The following is a 16,730-nucleotide window of genomic DNA, read 5'->3' as shown; positions in this document are numbered from 1 at the left end:
TGTCTCAATAATGCTCCATGATACAGGTAAACACTGGCTGCTAACGAAAAAACAAAACTGTTGCTGTAAATGCGATATCTCAGGAACACCTTTATAGAGATTTTTAAAAACATTTTGGCAAAAAATGTCCACTGAGACTCGAGGATGAACTGAGTAGATTTTGGTGCTCAAAGGTCAAGTTCACTGAAACCTCACTAAACAGTTTCCTAGCCATAACTCAAGAAGTCTATTGCTAATTTTGACAAAATTTCACTAAATGCCTATCAGGATAAAATTGATTAAGTGATGACATTTTATGTCTAAAAGGTCAAAGGTCAGCTTTTCTCGGGTGCCCACCTTGAACATTTTATAATTTATAGCTTCTTTGTGTTTGATGAGAACAAGCTGTATTAGGCGTGCTTGTGAACACATACAAGGAACTTGACTGGATTTTGTTTTATCTCAATGAACTTACACACTAACATGGACATACAGCATGGCAGTAGTCCACCACAGGCTCATTGATTTTGCTAGTATTGATCTTGTGTCTGTCGTCGCACCATGTGACAAAGCTCTCCATCAGTCCTCTCCACTCTTCTGTAGATACAGTCTTTAAATGAAGAGAGCATATTTGGTATCACTGGTAATTTAGTCACTGAAATCAGACGTGTCAATTTAGTAATAACTTCCATTTCACCAAGAAGGACACTTATTACCTTATATTACATTCCCTCAAGTCTTCATGACATAAATTACAGAGTCTGGATGGACCTGGATTTGAAATGCAACTTGACTGTTAAATTGATTCACGCTATTTATAAAGGTTAGCCTCTTTCAGATATTATATAGAGATAATGAACAGTATGAACATATTGTGCAAATATATATTTATACATGCAGTACTTATTTATTATTATTTTTTAAAATATGTTTTTTTCATTTTGTGATTTTGCGCATTAAATGTGTCGTTTATGCAAATAAACCAGAGATAATTTAAAACTTAAAGGTGCAAATGAAATACCTCAGTCTTCAATATACACATAATGTATTTCACAAATACAATATAAACTGCTGTCTTTTACTTATTTTATTTTCCTTGACAACCTCAATTCAGGTGATATTTAATTAGAAATTGGAGCTAATAAACCATCTGATCCTCATATTCCTTGACAAAGGTTTAACATGAACAGATATGACTTCATTCTCCCAGGTGAGTGCATGAATCTTGCAGTAAACATGTTTGCATGCAGGTATGTGGCGCATACAGTACATGTTCACATGTATTCTGTATCATGTAGGTCAATGAGGACATGCAACACTGCCACAAGCGTCTGAACTTGTGGTCCATCCAGGAAAAGCTGATGAGTTACCCTCAGGAGATGCTGCCTCCTATGGCACCTTCCCCCACGTCTAACGGACACCTAGCGTGCACACAAAACCCTCTCACACGCACGCACACATGCGTGCTCACACACACACGCACACACTGGTGGTCTTTGACACACAGTAGTGAAGGATGCCATGTGTATCCAGGTGTCTGGCTGTGCTGTAGCACCCTTCAGATGTCACAACGACAGAAATCAGTGTTCTGACCAGAAAGTCTGCAGGCAGCATGTGTGTCTTACCGTGCCACGTTTGTGCACACGAATGTGTGTTTGCCGGCGCATCTGTGCACGCACATGCACATGTGCTTGTGTGTTGCTTTATTCCTAGAGGGTGGGGGTGAGAAAAACAAGTGAGAAAACAGCAAAACAAGTTAAGAGACAATGAAGAAAGCAACACTGGCACCTGTTTCCCCGGGTGTAGAGGGCGAAGAATCCACCTCAGAAACCACACTGCCTGCTTCTATGATGCCCTGATGCCACGGCCGATTTCATCTCTAGATATTTCCGTCAACAGCATGCACTATATCACCTTTATCTCTGCTTCTAAACCTCCACAAACATGCTCCCTTCCAAACACACATGCACATTTTTTTTTTTTTGGGTTCAGTTATGTGGCCAGATGTCCAAGTTGACATAGCGCTTAAGGCGTTTGACTGGATGAAACAGTGCATTGGCTGCGGGTAAAGAGGGATTAAAACAGGGCCTGAGGCACTTGTGTTATATTGAAAACATCCTGGGCTGCTTTGTATGGAGATTTGCATACATTGGGGTCTGTGCGGCGATGGCCCATCTGCTGAAGTGCATTGTCCCCCAACAACAAAGTACGTTTAAATATTTCACATCTCCATCTACTGGGACATAGGTACATAGAAGCGAGTTGAGAGTGAGTGAGAGAAATAGAGGGCGATGGAGGGGGGGGGGTTGAAAAAAAAAAAAAGACAAAAAAAGGAGCGAGTAGATTGGCACAGCTTTGAATTTGAACTGCTCCCAAATGTGCCTCAGTCAGAGCCACAGTAAATAACACTATTGCCGGCCAGGATACGGGAAAATGAGGAGAATCTAAATATAATATGTTGTAAAAATCTGAATTCTGGTGGAAAACTTCATCGGACTACAGAAACGAGGATGTGAAATGTATGTTTGTGCTGTGATTTCCGCTCCGTATAAAGAAACACACACTGCACGGACATTTTCACCTAATGTTATTAGATTTTTTTTATCATGCGGTGTCAGATTAACTACGAAAGACTGACTATGTTAAAAACGAAAAAAAACAAAACAAAAAAAAAACTGGCAAATGTCCACAGTAGGCAGTTTGTTACTGACTGGCCCTGTATTAAGTTATCATCCCTCTGGCCCAAACCCTCTTTATTGTATTAATGTCATAACTCTGGATTTCGGTGACATTTAATGGCACTGTAAAATTAGATAATTACTATAATATATCTGTGTACTCATGCCCGTTTCCGAGGTCAGAAACATAAAAATTAATAAGGAACAAGTGGGAGAAAGGGGACAGAGTAGAGAGATTAAAATGAGAGTGTGTACGTGTGTGCGTGTGTGTGTGTGTGTGTGTGTGTAAGAGAGAGAGTTTGAAGTGACAAAGATGGCGAAAGTTAGTTTTATTAATGCAAAGAGAACGCCGTCCGAAGTTACTCTGACATCCAGTGTTCATGCATCCCTTCTCTCGATAACCCTGCATTTTTTATTTTTCTCTCTCCTCTCCCCGTGTGTCTTTCATTTCAACCAAAACACACATCAAATGAAAAACATGCTCAGGGCAGTGGATGGTGGATGGAACAGTAAGGTGATTTAACGACGGGACGGTTTGTGTGTAGGCTGGACAGCCTGGTGCAGCCTCCGTCTTCACAACCCGTACACACACAAAACCATTGCGCGCATTTACACGTACGCACACACACACACACACACACACACACACACACACACACACACACACACACAGGCAGACACAGACACACACACACACGCACACACACACTGACACCAAATATCTGAAAAAACAGCCAAGATGGACGTGAGGAACATGTTGCCTGCACGGGGGAGGATTTTGGAAAGAAGAGCGTGGTCAATCTGTTTGTTTCTCTGCCACATCCAAGAAGAGTGATAATTTCATTTTCTTTCATTATTTTCTCCCTTTTATTGTACTCCTAATGTCAGATTTTGAAAGCTGCTGAGGGGTTTATGTTTTAGAAAAGAGCACGTCAGACAATGGTTTTTATTTATTTTGCGACGAAATGTCAGTCTTTCTGCCTCCCTCGTTCCCACGTAGAGAGACAGCGAGACAAGCGAATACAGACAGACCCGGCGATGCTACCTGCGTCTCCCTCCGTCTCATCTCGTGAGCCAGATCCTTTTTTTTTTTCTTTTTTTTTTTTTTAACACGCGCTCCTCAGTTGTAGAAGGTCACAGTTGGAGAGCCCATGAAAAAGTATAACAGACACACATTAACCCCCATTTAATCAGGATTACAGAGAACAACCGAGCATTATTTAACACACATCACAGAGCATGACAGCAGCAGGGGAAATATGGGACACACACACATACACACACAAACACAAATCCAGCACAATCAATCTAATGGTGTGCATTAGTTAACTGCCAAATGTTGGGCTTTTTATGGCAGGATCACCCGTCCCTTGAAAAGATAAATACGGTGCACAGATCCCAGTAATTACAGCAATCCCCTTACAGCACACAGAGACCGTTCTCACTCAGCAGCCTCTGTGGAGCACTGTCGCTCTGTAGATTAAGTCATTTAGGACAGTTTTAGGGCACCGGGGTGACTGACAGAAGAGGAGCCGGGTGGAGAAGAGACAAAAGGACAGACAGGGATGGTGGTAATGCGTTTTGTCTTTACTGCATTTTGTGGGGGGGAGGGGTTGTACTTTGCGAAAAGATGTAGACACGGCGGGCGGAATTAATAGATAAGGACGGTGGAATTCATGTCAGGACACCTGAGATATCTGATATCTAATCTGTGAACATCCTGTGACTCTGAAGGGGAATAAATCGGAGCGTCAGTCAAAGGTTTACGGCCTTTTGATAGATAATATCACATTAACGTGCGACAAAGAAAATATTGACCGTCTGAATCTTACATTCTGGTCTCATCAGTAACAGCCAACATGTGAGGCTGCCACTCTTTTGTCTGTGTTACAATGGGAATGTCAATGGACAAACAAATGTGAATACATGCGCAATATAATACAACACAATGCAATAGCTGTGCAATAAACACAAAGCTTATAAGGTTCAATCTCTGATGAGATTCTTGGTACGCTCTTTCATAACTTTTTTAGAGCCACAGTTTGTGGTCTTCATGTGATGAACCATAATATGTGGTGTTTTTAAAGACACCTGAAATATAATGTTAAAATAAAATCCAATTTAATAAATTGACGTTACACACTTTTGACTTTGAGAGTTGATACAACACCTCACTGGCATTCACCATCGTGAGCTTTGGATTGTGCTGCATTTAGCTGTAATCAAATTTACAGGCACAAATAATAGTGTAACATTAAAATAATAATTATGTGCATTAAAACATCTAAAACACCCTTTTTTATATATATTTTGTTGAGATGTGCACTTACATTATCACATTATCCACAATGTTTTCAACAATTCTCAAACCCAGAGAAATCCTAATTTTTTTTGAGGTAACAGTGGGTTTAATTTGGTTGCCTGTCGATGATGTCATATCGCTTTCACCCCTCTTGTTACCATTATACTTCTAGGGAAACACGGAAAACTCCTGATGATATAAGAGAGTGAAGAAGGAAATCTGTGAGCTAACTGGCTAGCCAGTCCATTGTTTGCTTCTGCTCGTATTGCTCACTTGTTAAGAATTTTCATCTGCAATCATGGATGTTTATCATTAAAGAAAACAATAATCATGACCCATAGCTACTTTATGACATCATCAAACTCTGTTGTTTTGATTGAATGACCCTTAGTGGCAGTAAGGGCTTCCTTGTTAAAAAAAACACATCTATGTTTACATTCAGTGTTACTGAATTTTGTGGTTATTCTTGAGGCCCCAATGAATATGTTGAATGCAGTCCCTGCTGCCTAAAACATTGGCAAATATGTTTACTGAATATATAAAACCATGCTTTGTTTGTATTCATGTTTGCAAGCTCACAGTCGTCTTCTTCTTTACTTAAATTTGCTTTACTTTTTGACTTCAACTGTCAATTAACAGAAAAGCTACAAGCAGGGGCAGCAATGTGCATTGCATTATTTGCTTACTTTCCCCACGGATACTCGCATAACAACATTGCTCCACAGCACTTTAAGTGGTCAATACACCACAGAGTGTAGGGTAAAATAATACTAATAAAAAAAAACTTGAATAAAAAGAAAACAAATACAAAAACAAAAGTATAAAATGGCTCCATACAGCTAGTCTGGCGTAATCCAATTCTCTGGAAGACAAAGAACCCAAATTGATCTGAAAAATATGTTATTCACACCCTTTTCAACGCCGAAATCTTCACTATGGCTGCTAAGCTAAAAGGATGCAGCCATTTTATGTTTGTTTTCCTGTTGTTTTTTTAAAACAAGTCCCCATCTGCTTCAATTATTAAGAGTGAATGCTGAAATGCTGTTTAGCTGTGAAGCTCCAGAAATGTTTTTCGTGAATTACAAAACTTCACCTGACTGTCCGTCGGCACGGGGATGAGTAAATAATTACTGAACTTTCATTTCTGGGTGAACTTATCCTTTAACCTAAGATTTTAGTTTTGTTGTCGTGTTACACTTCTTGTAGGCAGCAAAATCACAATGTTGCCATTCAGGAGCCGAGTGTTCGCCTCTTACTCCTGCTTCTCTCTCCTCCAGACTATGTTCTTTCTGGTGCGCATCACAGAAAGTTTTTAACTCCTCAGGATGCCTCAACTGTGTCCGAGAATGTGGGCCTGTTAAAGTGTGTGTGTGTGTGTGTGTGTGTGTGTGTGTGTGTGCAAAGTGCAGGGATGGGTGTAGTTTAGCACAGGGGATGTGAGCAAACCCCTTCAGGCCGCAGGGCGATTGATGTCCAGCGGGTGGCTGAGGAACACTAACTCACACCGCTCTCTGACTGCATCTAAAACTCTCATTAGTTTAAGTGAGCGCGAGTTCTCTGCCTCTGCACCCTTCAGACCACACAAAGAGGCAGAGGGCCAAAACCCCTTCAGATGGCTCTTCCCTACAGGGGGAGGCATGCAAGGAAGTGGACGTGGATGTCTGCGAGCGCACACAACTTTGACACAAATACGCATTTTTTTCTTGCACACATTAGTCGTACTCTGTCTGTGTTTGTTTGTCCATGCAGCGTACATGTACATAAACGTGAGCATGCGGCTTAACAGCAGGGCCAAACAAGGTCTGAAATATGAGCGGTAAACATTTGTATGGACAGATGTGGATTAATGTTCATCTTTTCTTCAAGCCAGAGATTAAATCTGATTTACCGCCTAACAGGTTTTATTTTAAAAAAAAAATGTTATCATTATTATTATTTGATTACAAAGAGAGAGAGAAATGAAGAGAGGGCATTAATGAGACAGTGTGGGGAAAAAGAAACAAAGGATAATAAAACAGAGTGGTCGTGTCTTTTACTTATTGGGAAGTTGCCAGAGGAAGCCAGACAGTGAAAGTGGAAGGAACAAAGACACACACACACACACACAAAAAATAAAAAATAGCAGGATTGGATGCAAGGGGAGGCAGAGGGAAGCGTCAGATGCTCCTCATTCCTGTTGTGGGTTGCTGAAGTGAGGGAGGAGAAATTTGAGTCATGGGGACGGAATCAGAAATGTCAACAGATTGAGTCAGAGCAGAGCTGGGACCGTCTGGAAGGAGCGAGTATCAACACTGACGGAGGGGCACGCAAGATTTTGGGACCGTCACCGGGCTAATGGCAAAATTACCGGACATTATGTGTGTGCGTGTGTGGATGTGTCGCATGGGGGAGGATGTGGGATTGGCTTAGTCTGCTGTCTATAATGAATGGTTAATGTTAGTCGGGGAAAAAAATGAATACGGTCACCATCTGCTCGATCTAAGTCTGCGTTCTGTGCGCGTGTGTGCGCATTTGTGTGTGCGACAGTCACGCAGACACACACACACACACACACACACACACGCACACACACAATGTGCTCTTGGAGAGGGATTTAGAAATATGGAATGGAAGAAAAGGGAGGAAGAAAGAGCTTAAAGAGGAGAGGCATGCAATAAAAACCTGCACAGAGCGGGAGAAAGAGGCGATGAAAGAGGGGAAGAGATGATGTTCGTGCACCCGGCATCATGTGTGTGTTAGATATAGCTGAGACGCAGATACAGGTGAGCACAAGTAGGGCACAAGTCATGCATTCTCTGTCAGGTTTCTCAACCAGATATAGCCTATGGCTGCAAACACACACTCTCCTAATACACACATACAGCAAAAATATTTGCACACATCATAAAGATATAGAAAGGGTTTTAATGCCATTGCTGTGATTGAAGTTGGCCGTTAAACGACACAAATCTCTTCAATTGTTAAATAACTGTTGTTTTGTATAAGTATTGGTCACACTTTCTATGAAGCCCATGCATTCCAACATATTATGATAATTCTTATTACCAGTTATGAATATGCTTAATGCTTTGTAACAATAATCTACTTTCTGTTTTATTACACTGATGTCCATAATGCATTATAAACATTATTCACTGAATGTTAGTACCTGTTGAAAATCATGTTTTATGGAATTTTGTGTTGCTGTCCTATTTTTTCACTCTACTTAAAGCAAACACTGATGAATTATACTGACTTATAACCAACTTATAACCAACACTAATGCATTACATACAAGGAACTTCATTACTTTACTCAAAGCACCTGATGGCCAGCTACAGTTACTTATGAAGACATTATAACAGTGACTGTAATGTTATAAGATTATTACAAACATGAAACTTTTACTATGGTCTACTACAGTATATGTTTAAACTATGATCAATCGCTATGAAGATGTTATGATTACAAAATGCTTTATAATGTGTTATGATTATTGTTATCAAGCATTATGAATATTTAGGATTGCTTATGACTCAGAGTGCTTGTAACTGATAATACAGCGCTACGTTTGTGTTATAATGCATTATAAGTATGTTCATAATGTGTTCATAGACATGCGTGTCGTAATGACTGATGATTATTATGATTATAAAGCATTTTAGATATTTTTGATTGAATAAACACTACAATGTATTTTATCCATGTTTATAAACCATTATCAGTGTCATGATGAGTTCTAATTATTGTAAAAAAAAGCATCATGAACATTCCTGAGTGCTTATAACTATATAGTATAAAGCGCTATAGTGTGTTACAATGCATCATAAGTATGTTCATAATGTGTTGTAATGCATTATAGACATGAGTTTACTACAAGTAAAATTGCATTCATATTTTACTGAAGTACAAACATACCAGTGAAACTGTAAACACTAAAGCGCTTGTTATGCAGAACAGCTCCTGTAATTATGATGCTGGATTGTAACGATGTCTGCATTAATGTCTAAAGAGAATTCTATTCTAGCTGGTTGAGGTGGAGTGCACTTTTGTTGCTTTAATCAACCTTTTTTTATTTATCATATTTATTTCACTGATAGGATGTTTTGTATGTTTTTTTATGAATCTGTCAAGTAAATTCAGCTGACTAATGAAGGTAGTGCAGAAATATTTTCTTTTTGACATGTAGCAAAGTAGCACAAATTAGCATATAATGAAAACACTCTGGTAAAGTACTTAGATTATAATTGTGTAATAGTTACTTTCCACCGATGCAATATATAATAATAAAAACTGACAGAGCGATCGATTTTAGTCTTCCTTACGTGCCAAAGTTAAGTCTCATATTGTGAATAAATCAGAACAGTAGGTGTTGAGTTATGTAAGATCTGTGAGTAGTTTCGAAGGCACAAGTAGGCAAGATATTTATGACGTTACAGAAAAAGCTGTTTTATTATTACTAACCAGAATGCAGGGGCCTCTGTACAGATATCTATTACTAGACTACCCCTTTGAATACACTGTAACAGTGTTTAAAGCTTTAGGGGGATTACAAGTGTTGAGGACACTGGAGCAGTATCATCCCCGGCTGTGCTCACACATCAACACACACACACACACACACACACACACACACACACACACACCCACCCACACACACACACACACACACACACACACACACACTCGCCCACTCCCACACCAACACAGAACAAATGCATGTCCGTTTCTCTGTGACCACGTCATATTTGTGGTCTCCAAAGTTTCAAAGCGTAAAAAAAACAAAAAAAACCCCACGGTTTTCATGCATCATCATGCTCTCGGGTAGCCATGACAAAGAGGAACCGCAGCGCTGATAAAAACATTTGTGATACATCTCTGAACACTAGGTTGATAAGTAAATACAGCCTACATCGATAATCCTCATGTCACTATGCGCTCTGTATTATGCAGAGTTACACACACACACACACACACACACACACACACACACACACACACACACTGCCAGGTTGTGATTAAATTCTCTGTGGCCTATGATCCGCCTCTAAATCTTTGCAATTTTCATTTTATGCAGCTTTAATATGGATCATAGTTGCTCTCTGAGTGCCCCATCTCCTAATCTGGAGCAATCTGAGCTGAGCCTGGCTGGGCCAACAGCTGACGCTAAGCCAACCAGTCACACTCAACCAGCCAGCAAGTCAGCCACACAAAGCCTCTGCGCAGGCGGGTAGGCCCAGAATGCCATGAGAGAGGGGAAGTTGAAGATAATTTAGAGGAATTTATTTATGAAACAGCACAGCAGATTTGCAGGGAGCTACAGACTGAAAAAAGTAATTCTTGTGTGTGTTTTTTGTCTAGAAACTACTAAGATCAGACTTGTGATTGTCTGACGGCAAACGAAAACCTGTAGAAAAATGCAGAGAAGTGATATCTTAGTGTATGAATGTTTAAAGATGCCACTCGAGTGTATGACAAATACATATACTATGTGCATAGACATATATCTCGATCTGATTATGATCCGATGGGCCTGGACGAGGTTAAACGAGGTGGAGGAGGGGAACAAACTGAACATTTGTTGGGGTCACGGAGCTGCGGTGTGTTTGGGTGGGGGGAACTGTGTCAGGACATATTAGACACACGCACATACAGTAGATCTTCACATAATATTCAGCACACACACACGCAAGATGACCCTGTTTTTTTTTTCAGAGCATTGGAGGGGGCCATAAGAGGATTAAGTAATTAAGGGTACACTGTTAAAAAATGTATATTAATATTCTAATGCTGAGATCCTGGAAATCCAAACACACTCTCCCGAAACCATGCAAGTGTTCATGACAAGTTGTAAAAAAGATACATTTGTGATATTTTCCCTACACAGTCGCATGGAGCACATGTGGGGGAATTGCATGTCGGCGTGTTGCTCCTCTCAGTCTAGATTAAAACTGTCATGTCAAAATACCGACGAGTAACCAGCTGAAGTGTTGTAAGGCCCCCCCGCTGGGACTCATGTAAATAATACTGCTGCTGATGGAGTAAAACCCATGAACTGAGCAAAGCTAAAGCTAAGCTTAACTCTCTCTCTCTCTCTCTCTCTCTCTCTCTCACACACACACACACACACACACACACAGCAGCAGCACATGCACACTTCATTACATTACAATAATGAAGTTACTGCCGATGAATCTGTCTATTTGCGATGATTATTTCCTCATGCGATCATCGCTCACTGACATTAACGAGGAGCAGAGAGTGAAATTGTAAGAGGGAGAGTGAACATCAGGGGAACAGGAAAGTCACCCCACCCCACCTCAGCCTGCTTAATCCTCCCAGTGGCAGAAGGCAAGACCAGTTAGATATCAGGAAACCCTTATGGACATACACTATATTGCCAAAAGTATTTGCTCAACTGCCTTTGACTCGCATATGATTTTAAGTGACATCCCATTTTTATTCCATAGAGTTTAATATGACGTTGGTCCACCCTTTGCAGCTATAACAGCTTCAGCTCTTCTGGGAAGGCTTTCCACAAGTGTTTATTGGAATTTTTGACCATTCCTCCAGAAGCGCATTTGTGAGGCCTCTGCTCTAATTCATCCGAAAGGTGTTCTATCGGGTTGAGGTCAGGACTCTGTGCAGGCCAGTCAAGTTCATCCACACCAAACTCTCTCATCCATGTCTTTATGGACCTTGCTTTGTGCACTGGTGCACAGTCATGTTGGAACAGGAAGAAGCCATCCCCAAACTGTTCCCACAAAGTTGGGAGCATGGAATTGTCCAACATCTCTTGGTATGCTGAAGCATTCAGAGTTCATTTCACTGGAACTAAGGGGCCAAGCCCAGCTCCTGAAAAACAACCCCACACCATAATTCCCCCTCCACCAAACTTTACACTTGGCACAATGCAGTCAGACAAGTACCGTTCTCCTGGCAACCGCCAAACCCAGACTCATCCATCAGATTGCCAGATGGAGAAGCGCGATTCATCACTCCAGAGAACGCGTCTCCACTGCTCTAGAGTCGAGTGGCGGCATGCTTTACACCACTGCATCCGACTCTTTGCATTGCACTTGCTGATGTACGGCTTGGATGCAGCTGCTCGGCCATGGAAACCCATTCCATGAAGCCTAGGTGCTTGCTTTTATACACCTGTGGCCGTGGAAGGGATTGGAACACCTGATTTCAATTATTTGGAAGGGTGATCGAATACTTTTGGCAATAGTGTATCTAGAGCACTGCTTTTACAGTGAGACCATGTCTGTCACTTATATGAATAAACATGAAAACGTTCTGTCTTTTCTAAAAAAGAATAGACTGTCTTCATTGTCGTTGCACAGGTGAGAGATTAAGTTTGCAGCTTCTGTACTTAATTGTGTAAAAACCTATAAATAAGGTCCAATAAAACAGTAAATCAGATGAAATTGCAAGATTTTTTTTTTTTAAAGCCGGTACAGTAAGATTTTAGGTCACCCCGTAGTCGTAACTGTAGTCACTCTACTACACAGTCAACCACATTTTCAGTTCACCTTAAAATGCCCCATTGTCCTTATGACGCTTTCCTCTTTTGTGCATTGTTCATGACATAGTTTATCCTCCTGACATTTGCTCATCCATAATCTGTCTATTATCTGTCTACGGATGTTCCTCCAACTAAGCCATCTTTGTTAACATCCAGTGACGCATTAAAAAAGATAACACAACCCATGCTGTGTCCAGTCTTTTAAACCCAACACTTTCCCTCCAACTTGTGCATACATAATGGCGAAACTTTGGGAAGGATGGAAGGAAGTTGAAATCCGCCATTTTTCCTTATGAAAAAAAAAAAAAAATGTTTGATTAGAATTTTCTGTTTTGGGAATTCACCTAGCCACTTATTAAAAAAGTCAAAGTACCTAATCATGACCCACTCATTAGAGAGAAAAAAAAAAATGAATAAGGTTTTCAGTATGAATGAATGAATTCGCTTGGTGCCAAAGATGAGGTATGCGATGTTAGAGAGTATTGGAAGAAGACTTAAATATTGTTTGTTTTTGTCTTTTTTATGGAAAATGATCAAATAAAAAATATATCCAACCCCATTATTTTATACCTCAACCACCAAGTGCACTATCCTGGCTATCACTCATAGCAACAGTAGAAAATGATGTCGATGTGTCCTGTCATCAGCGGAGGTACAATTATAATACCAACAAGCTCGTCTCTCTCTCTGCAGAGACATTAAGTCCGTGGTCTGCCTTGTCAGGAAGTGGACAAGTGCAGGTTCACCTCGGCGAACATGATTAAATCACACAATAACCTCCTTCCCCTTATCAAATCCTCTTAAGCAGGCTGTATTACATATCTGCCAAACAAAGAAAACTCAATCAGAACAATCAACCAGGCCAGGCTGAGCCCGCCCCACCAGCTTGTCTGATCCCATTGCCGTGATTAAAATGAAAATGGAGCCGGGACATTACCAGAAATCCCATGTTCACCTTATAAGGAAGATCAGAAGTCTGTGTGTGTGCGTGTGTGCGTGTGTGCGTGTGTGTGTGTGTGTGTGTGTGTATGTGTGTGTGTGTGCACGCATGCATGCACAAAGGGGATAATATAAATGTGTCCTGTGTAATTCCCTGGCTTGAGTCGCTGTTTTTATTGTTTGAAATATTAATAGAAGGAAGATTACGATTGATGGGATTGGATTAGTAATATTTAGCATTTTCCATTCTCAAAAAAGTCATAAATTAATTTGTTTATGGGCAGCGTGTTTTGAGGAAAAACATGTTTTCAATGCGCTGCACATCAGCAGGGAAGCACCTGTGAACCTCATAACAACATCCCTAAAGCGCTGCTGGATTTAAGATTGTGGTTGTTACAAAACGTTAAAAATCTGGAAATAACAGCTTTATTTTGCATTATAGGTTTATGTACCATTCATCTAATTGATTAATCAGAAAATAGAGAACTGTGCTCTGACGGGCTATAAACAAACCCCAAACACATTCCATTTAGATTCGTATATGACAGAAAAAAGCCAAATTTGTCCTGGCTTTAAGTGCCTAAATTGTTCACTAGTGGGGACATGAGGGCTCAGCTGAAGAGACACTTTTAATTCTGTCTTTAACATCTGTGATTTTGGGCGATGTGATTGGGGGATCAGTGTGATATCAGAGTAGATTATCACAGCAAGACAGTAGTGTTGACCAAACAGTCATCCATATCCATCACATCCACACAACTTCAACACCTTGTCAATCAAACACTGCTAACATCACATCCAACACAGAAAGCATGTTTTGACCAGTTTTGCTTTTAAAAAGTGGTGTTGACTTGTCCAGTCCCAGGTTTAATTGACACCTGTTGTCGCAGATTCGACTACCTCACATCTTGTTGCTGCTTAAATTTCTTAGATTAGACGTGTTCAGAGTAGCCAAAAGGTTTACGTTCGTTTCAGATAATTAACTCAACTTTAATCCTCCAGCAGCCTCAGCCTCGGTCAAATTATGTACGTCATTCCTTGAACTTGCACCATCAGTGTTGTTACGTTTTTTTTGCATTTTTATCTTGGTGTGAGCTACCGAAACACCTTAAACTTGGTTGTTTGCTAAGTATGGAAGATTATAAAAACAGGATAAAGGACTAATCTGACCTCTGAACACACATGCCCTGTTGGTAACTCTATCACCCTGGTGTAATTCGCTTCTTGTTTTAGGATCACCGCTCCTCTTCTTGCATGTCAAACGTCATGTTCTTTCTTTTTAAGTTTGTTGCTTGTTCCTTTCTGTGAAACTCTTTATGCTGCTATCTTGGCCAGAACTCACCTGTAAATAGAGATTTGGAATCTTGTCAAGAATATTCCAGAAAACTTGTAGACCCTTGAAACTTAATTTAGACAATCTGTTATATTTTGTCACCGTTATTTTTTCTTGTTACCAGAATCCATCAGGCTAACAACTTTATGTTTTGAAGTTCAGCCCACAGTCGGGCAGTGTGTATGCGGGTTAATTAAAACATGCAAAACCACAGAAGATGCAAAGTCACCATTATGGCCCTTTAATTTAATGAATAATGTATGTTCATTGTTCATCAGTTTCTGTTTTTGTGTGTGTGTGTGTGTGTGTGTGTGTGTGTGTGTGTGTGTGTGTTTGTGTGTGTGTGGGAGGGCTGTCCTCGCCAGAAAACTGTGTGTGTGTGTGTGTCTGTGTCTGTGGGTGTGCGTGTGTGTTAGTTACAGACTCCTGGGCGGGCCTACAGTAAGAGGCAAGCTCCACATTACTGTTGCTCCAATTCACTTCCTGGGATAATCCTTTAACACAACAGAGGGAACGGCAGGTGACCTGGACCAACAGTGATACAGTATGGGGCTCCATTAACAAACACACACACACACACACACACTCGCCCACAAACACCCACACTTACATACACATTTTCACACACACGCCAGAACCACCCATTCATAAATAATATCAATCTGACCCTCCAGTCACCCTTCACTCTTTCCCTCTGCTCCATCTCCGCTCCTCTGTCGTACTTTCTCTTCCCCACCTCAACTCTTAGTGAAACATATTGTAGCCCTGCTGCCCGAGACGACAGAGTGTCATTCATCCAGCACCCCAAAGTCATCGCCTCCATTAACAGCGCCGTCTAATTAAACCTGCAAATGACAAACACGCAGGCACAAACACAGGCCACAGTGCTCTAATGGCCCTGCTGTAGCAGGAGACTGATGGGCAGCTGTCTCATGTCCATCCTCTGTGCAGATCAACCTTGAGACAGGGGACCTGGGGGGGGGGACGTCTATTGGACCACTGAGATAACACCGGAAGGTTAGCAGAGCATTGATAATGAATGATTTATATACAGTAGCCTGGCAGTTAGATACGTTAATTGATTCATTAATTGAGAACAATATTGTCTTTTAACAAGGTGATGTTTTCATTGCAGTGTTCGGTATTTCTCACATACGAGCTCCCTCTCCTTCCAGATATTCATACCAGCAAAACAAAAACAGAAGGGGGAGAGGGCGGAAACAAACAAGAGGTGTTTTTCTGTTGTTTCGACTCGGGACCAAAAAACAATCGGAGAACAATAATGGATCATACGCAGGGTTATTATCCTCTTATTTGTATTTTATGAAAAATAACAAGGTGGCCCGAGCCCGTGGCTTATCTAGAGCTCCTGTATTAACCACTGCGGCATTAGCATTAGCAGCCTAAAGCTAACTCTGTTATGTAGCTGGGTGACAAAAATCAAAAGCTTTCAAAAAGTCACTCCCTTCCCGCTGAAATGGAACAAAAGGAGCTTTGTTGCGTAAGAATTTTTGCCGAAAACCGCCTTCCCTGCGCTCCGTAGTGTCTATTTCTATTTGCTTCAATCACTAAAATCATCCACTCTTCTACCACTGTGTCCTGAAGAAACCTATGGATAAAAAAAGAGGAAAAGAAAATCCATTTCCATATTAGTATGAAAATGTTAGAATATTTCAGAGGAATTATCCCTTCCACAAAACAGAATAAAAGCCCTCTTTATTCCACTAATCCTTCAAAGTCTGCGATATTACCTGATAGGATGTTGTACAGTGTGAATACTTACAACAAGACACGCTGGAAATAATGTAAGCAGGTCCCTGTTGTGGAGATTAGAGTGAGCATGTCTCCCTCCCAATTTATCTCTTCCCCGAAACGTAACGCCTCATTTTTTCTTCGTATTTCAGCCCCTCTCTCTCTCTCTCTCTCTCTCTCCCTCCTCTGTCGTCTTTTCCGTCCCTCTGATTCCAGATTGAATTATCGTCTCACTGGAAT

The sequence above is a fragment of the Sparus aurata genome, chromosome 7 (assembly GCF_900880675.1).
Source record: "Sparus aurata chromosome 7, fSpaAur1.1, whole genome shotgun sequence".
NCBI classification, from domain to species: Eukaryota; Metazoa; Chordata; class Actinopteri; order Spariformes; family Sparidae; genus Sparus; species Sparus aurata.
The sequence above is the reverse complement of the archived record's forward strand: the minus strand, read 5'-3'. Positions refer to the sequence as shown.